We start from the raw sequence: 6,367 nt of genomic DNA, 5'->3' as shown, positions 1-6,367 counted from the left end.
CAGTGGCTCTGCCCTTCCGACTTGGTTCCAGTCAGCCAGTCACTTTGGGATGGACCTTTCTGTGGCTCCATAAAGAGGTTGAAGTGGGGGCCTGTAGAGCTCCCAAGTCCTGGCCAGTGTGCGCCAGATCCCGCTTCTCCTGCCCAGCCGCACCCCCTCCCCGCGTCCCTCCTTCCTCCACCTCGGAGTCCCTCCTGCCGGAAGCCACAGGCCCAGGCCTCCCCAGCAGGGCAGTTTCCCTGCTCCCTCTTCCTTCCCTGCTAGACTGGGGGGGATGAGACCTCACAGGTGTCATCTCTGTGCAGTTCCCTAGCTCACTGCAGGTCCCAGACAGCACAGGTGGGCCGAGTCCCAAGCACAGTCCCTGAGCCCCTCCCCCTGACACGGGAGCCCTGGAGGCCTTCTTAACACATGCTGGTGGAAGGAGCCTGTCTTGGGCCTGTCTGATGACATCAATGAGGAAAAACACTTTCTGAGCTCCCTGGAGCCTGTGGCACTGTAGGCAGCCCCCTCCTCTGTGTAATGACCCCCTCCTGTGTTGAGGGGACGCCCAGGTGCTTTCTCTTCCTCTGCACTCTCTGCCCCCACCCACGGACACGTGGGGCAGGACCCTGGCCCTGGCCCTCTCCTACTGGGTAGGACACCCTGAGGGCTCAGGACCCTGCACCCTCATGCTCAGGGTCTCCCCCACAACCCCCCTCACCCCGGCCTGACCCCCTGAGGAGTCAGACTGACCCTGTGGCCTCTAGCTGGGGGCGTCTCCTAATACCCTGGGCCTTGTTTCCTGCATTGTGGTACCTTCCTGGAGGAGCTGGGGTGAGACGGACCACAGGTGTGGGGTGCATGTATTCGAGTGGGGTCTGGCTGGAGTCCGAACCCACCTGTGTGGCCAAGTGGGACCCAGGGAACTTCGAGACTGCGTGAGGGTGTTCCTGTCCTGGCTTCTGGTACGAGCCGCCCACCCGGGGGTGCCCTGCTTTTTTTTGCTGGGGAGGAATTGGGGCCTTGAGTCAGCCTCTCATGGGGCTGTGCTCCAGCACTGGGACCCCTGGGGAGCCCAGCCACCCCGATGTGACTCATCCTGGTGTGAGGTGGGTCTGGGTGGAGTGGGGGCGAGTGCGAGGTGCAATTTGAGCCTTGAAGACTGAGCTCAGGGCTGGTTTCTGGGAGGAGAAGACATGCCTCAGAGGCCTGGGGGAGGGGTGGGCGGCGGGGGAAAGGGAGCCCCCCTCCTCCCCATCAGCACTGAGAACACAGCTCGGCTGAGGAACAGGGTCCCCTGTTGACAGCCTGTGTTTCTGTGATTCCTGCCCAGTAGCCATGTTTCCATGTCCATAGCTGTCATCTGATTCTGTCCTGTGTCCGCGACGTATCACCTGCGATTACGTTACTTCACGTGGGAAGGGGAATGGAAGTCGCTTCAATGGGGAGAGTATTCTGGATCCTCTGGTGGCTTAATGTCATCACAGGGCCCTTAGAAGTAAAAGCAGGAGGAAGACAGAGAGGACCTGCGGTGGAGAGAGGGGCCCCAAACCAAGGGACACGGCCTCCAGGAGTCAAAGGCAAGAAGCAGATTCTCCCCGGAGCCTCCAGAGGGAACCAGCCCTGTGACACCTTGGTTTCGGCCAGTGTGACTGTGTCGGGCCTCAGGCCTCACGAGCTGTGCGCGATACACTGCCGTGCTCAGCTGCAACAGGTTTGTGGGAGAGGGACACCCCAATGCACTCACTTACCCGGGGTTGAGGGGCTCGGCAGGGTCCCCGGGTGGCACTGGGTGCTGGTGAATTACCCTAAAGTGGGTAAATTGCTGTTACATGTCGACATGCATTTTTAGAAACAAGCTCATAACTTGTATCTGAATCTCAAAGTTAGGAACAGGACTCCAGTCATATAGGTGGGGACTGCAGGGCAGGTCTCAGATGTGTAAGGAACGGAGCTCCTTCCCCACCTCTCTGTCTCGTCTCTCCCAGTCTCTCCCAGTGTCTGTCCCTCTTCGGGCCCCTCCCCTACTCAAGTGTATTTTTTCCTCTTCTCTCTGCTGACTAATTGTCACACTGTATATCCTGCTGCCTTCCGTGGCTTCCGGAACTGCTGGACGCTCCCGCCCACACCTGGGCTCACCTGTCCTGAGTCAACCTCTCGATCCAGACAGCGAGGGGGGCCCTCCTCTGGTGTTTACCATCCGGATGGTGCCGACCCAATTCAGCGACCCCCCACTAGACCACCTGCGGTTCCTCTCCACCCAGTGCCCTGGACCCTTTTCCTCAAGGGCGGCCCCTTTGGAGCCCTGCATGTGCTGAAGTGCTCCTGAGCCTTCTCCCTGCTCTGGTCTCCAGGACTCTCCCCAGACCGGTAGGCCTCCCGCAGCCCAGTCCCCTTCCTCTCAGGTCGGATAAAGGACCTTGCTTGTCACCTGGAGGTCCCCCGCCCACCCAGTGTTTCAGCCACACCCAGCCTGCTGGGGACTCCACTTACCTGCACAGCTGACAAATGCACATGTACTCTATATATGTATACCACTCATGTGCACACACATGTGCTCACACATGCGCACACACATATGTGGCTGTCACATGTACCCACACTCACATAGGCATAGTGCTTGCACACATGACAACCTGCATGTACATATCCATACATGTGCACACAGTGCTTACACACATAAATGCACCCTTGCACATGCACGCACACATGTAGACTTGTACTCACAAATGCTCATGCAACATGCGTGCATGGTGTACTTGTGTATGCACACACAGATATGTACGCACACATCTACATGTGTGCATACATGCACTCATACTGACCCTGACCCTGGCCTTCCCCTGGACAGAGTAGGAGGAGGCTCCTGATCCGAGTCTCTGCAGGATGGACCCTGCACTAATGCTTTCAGAATGAGCGGGCCCTATCCACAGAGAGACACTGCAGCATGGGGTCGGTGCTTGCGGCTGTGTGTGTGTGTGTGTGTGTATATGTGTGGGTGTGCATGCATGTGCAAGGCTGAGGGATGTTGGGGAGGGAGGGAGTCTTGTGCCCATCCATGGTCCCTGTGACCTCAAACCCACTGGGTCACCTCCAGTGTCCTCAGGACTTCTGTGTCCTCGTCCAAAAACGGAGATAGTGGTGTCAGCCCTGGGTCCTTCCCGACTCTGCCACTGGGTCTGGAAGAAAGGCTGACGCTGTGTGACCCAGCGTCCAGCTGAGGCTGCAGAGCCAGGTCCCTGGATTAGGATGGTGCCCTCCTGAGGAGGACAGAGCCAGGAGGCCGGGTGTCTCTCAGATGGGGTGGGAGCTCCTCATTAGAGCTGCACAGCACTGAGGCGTCCATGTCACTAACTGAGTCAACTGTTCAGGCCCGTGTGCTGGGAGCTGGCTGGCCAGTCTGCTGCCTTCCCCCTGCAGAGAACTGGGCAGCTTCGTGTAGGCAGTCATTCCGGCAACCTTGATCATCCCTAGACCAGCCCCGTCCAGGCCCCTTCTTGCAGCTGCTGTTGGAGCTGTAGTTGGCGCCCACTCCACCACCACTTGGTGAGGGGCCCACAGTGTGCAGGTGCATCCAGGAAACTGCCCTCAAGGCCGTGAAGACAGTAGATGGGGAGGGGCTGCCTCCTGGCAGGGGCCAAAGGAGAGGGACAAGCATGTCAGCCCTGAGCACTTCGAACCCCTCCCCCTCCCCTAGGCACCTTCCCACCAGAGCATCAGCCCTCAGTGTTGCCTGGGTCTATGTCCCCCAGGGAGGCTTGAACCTTGGAAGGAGGGCGGCCTTGGTTCCCAGGGTAGCAGGCAGGGCCTGTCCCCTCCTTAGGGGCCCCTGGGCTGTGGTCAGCATCGCTGGGTCTGTACCTGCCTGGCCTGTCCTCCCATGCTTAATCACAGGTGGGTGTCCCCCCATGGGCCCTGGAGGGATGAGAGCGGACAAGGAACCCCACAGGCCTGTGATGAGGCTTGGGAGGCGGGGGCCCAGGCTTGGTGTGTTTCGGGTGTGTCAGGGTCGCTGTGGCTGGGGTTTGGAATTTCATCTTCAGAAGGACTTTGCTTATAAACCATGTACTTTATGGTCATCAATTTGATCAGAGGCAAGAAGAAAAAATGCTAAAGAAACAAAGAACAAAGACCCCTGAGGGCTCCATGCGAGGGGTGGGAGGGAGGGGAGGGGAGGGCAGAGAAACAGGATCTGATTTGTGCCAGGAAGGTGGGTGGGTGTCAAGAAACTGCCATGTCTGTGTGTCTGTGTGTCTGTGTGTCTGTGTTGCCTCCCACACCTGAACCCACAGGGGCCTCCAGGCCCAGCAAACCCCCGGAAGGACAGAGTTGGGGAGATCCCTGGCCCCTCCTACTGCCCCTTCCCCAGCCTCCGTGGCCTGCAGACTAGGACTGGGGGGCCGGGGCTAGAGGTGGTGGTGGCCCCCGCTGCCCACGCCACCTGGCACTGAGCCCAGGGCCCTCTGCCCGGCCCCAGCCCGAAAGAGCAGACGCCTTGTCCTTCCCCTTTTAGCACTGCTGACTGGACTGAGATGTCCGAAAGGAGTTCTTCTAGAAACAGCGGGAAATAAAGAAGATGCAGGCAGCGTAAAAATAGTCAGGGAACATCCTTGGTCCTAGGTAACTGGTGTGTGGCCACAAGTGGGCGGGCCCGGCCGTCTGCGCCCTGTTCCTGCCTCTCCGCCAGGTCGCTGCGGCAGTGCTCAGGGGCACAGGGTTCTGTGGGAGGAAGACTGAGCCAGGCAGGGCGCAGATACGTGTGTGAGTGAGTGTGTGACGCGTGTGTGTGAGCGTGTGTGTCAGTGTGTGAGCATGTGTCTATGTGTATGTGTGTGTGTCTGAGCATGTGTGTACATGTGTGTCTATGTGTATGAGTGTGTCTGAGCATGTGTGTACGTGTGTCTGAGCGTGGGTGACGTGTTTGTGAGCATGTGTGTCTGTGAGCATGTGTCTATGTGTGAGCATGTGTCTATGTGTATGTGTGTGTGTCTGAGCGTGTGTACGTGTGTCTATGTGTATGAGTGTGTCTGAGCGTGTGTGTACGTGTGTCTATGTGTATGAGTGTGTGTCTGAGCGTGTGTACGTGTGTGTCTATGTGTATGAGTGTGTGTCTGAGCATGTGTACGTGTGTCTATGGGTATGAGTGTGTGTCTGAGCATGTGTGTACGTGTGTCTGAGCATGTGTGACGTGTTTGTGAGCATGTGTGTCTGTGTGTGTGTCTGTGTGAGCATGTGTCTATGTGTATGAGTGTGTTTCTGAGTGTGTGTACATGTGTCTATGTGTATGAGTGTGTATCTGAGCATGTGTGCACATGTGTCTGAGTGTGTACATGTGTTTGTGTGACTGTACATGCATGTCTGAACGTGTGTACATGTGTGTCTGAACATGTGTGTCCGAGCATGTGTGTGTGTACATGTGTGAGTGTGTGCCTGTACATGTGTGTCTGAGTGTGTGCATGTGTGTGTGAGTGTGTACATATGCAGCACCCAAGAAGATGAGGCTCCTGGAGCACGGTGGGTGCTCACAAGAGGTCTGGACAAGGGTTTGGGGCAGCACCCACCCACCTCTCTCCTGCCCTGTTGTGTGTCAGCTGGTCCAGTTAGCAGAGGCCAGGGGGCGACAGTGCAGGGGATCAAGTGGAAGCCCACAGCGTGGGTGACCCCAGGCCCTCAGGGGGCTGTGAAAACCACCTCTGCACGATTTAAACTCTTGTAGGTGCCCATGCCTGTGTGTGGGTGATGGCCAACTGAACAGCAAACCTGTTTGAGGGGGCACAGGGGGGCTGCTTTCCTAACAGTCACAACTCTAATAAAAACCTGCAGGGAGTCTGGCCGGTGTGGCTCAGTGGTTGAGCGTCGACCTGTGCACCAAAAGGTTGCCAGTTCGATTCCTGGTCAGGGCACATGGCCAGGTTTCAGGCTCGATCCCCAATCAACTGTTCTCACATCAATGTTTCTCTCTCTTTCTACCCCCTCTCCCTTTCTCTCTAAAAATCAATAAAAAATATCTTAAAAACAAAAAGCTGCGGTGAGAAAAGACCCACGTATCTGCTTCCCATGGGGGGTGTCGCATTCTTCATGTCCATGTGTCTCTTGTGCTGGTGTGACCTCGACTCGGGAGAAATCCTTCTTGCTGGGTTTCTGGTAAGGTTCTCTCACGTGATCAATGGCTCAGGCCCAGCCTTCACTCCTTGGCCAGCGCGGAGGCTCCCAGTGGTGGATGGTGGGTGTTTACCCAGCCAGGACGGCCAGAGCGAGAGAGGAGGGAGCTTTGGGAGTGGACGAGTGGCCAGCAGCCCAGTCATGTGACAGGAATTGCTTGGGGGATGCTGGCTGCAGCCCCTGAGCTGGCAGCCTGAGATGACAGCCACATGATGTGGCCTTT

Source organism: Molossus molossus, unplaced genomic scaffold (assembly GCF_014108415.1).
Source record: "Molossus molossus isolate mMolMol1 unplaced genomic scaffold, mMolMol1.p scaffold_m16_p_19, whole genome shotgun sequence".
Lineage (NCBI taxonomy): Eukaryota > Metazoa > Chordata > Mammalia > Chiroptera > Molossidae > Molossus > Molossus molossus.
This window is presented reverse-complemented; position numbering follows the sequence as displayed.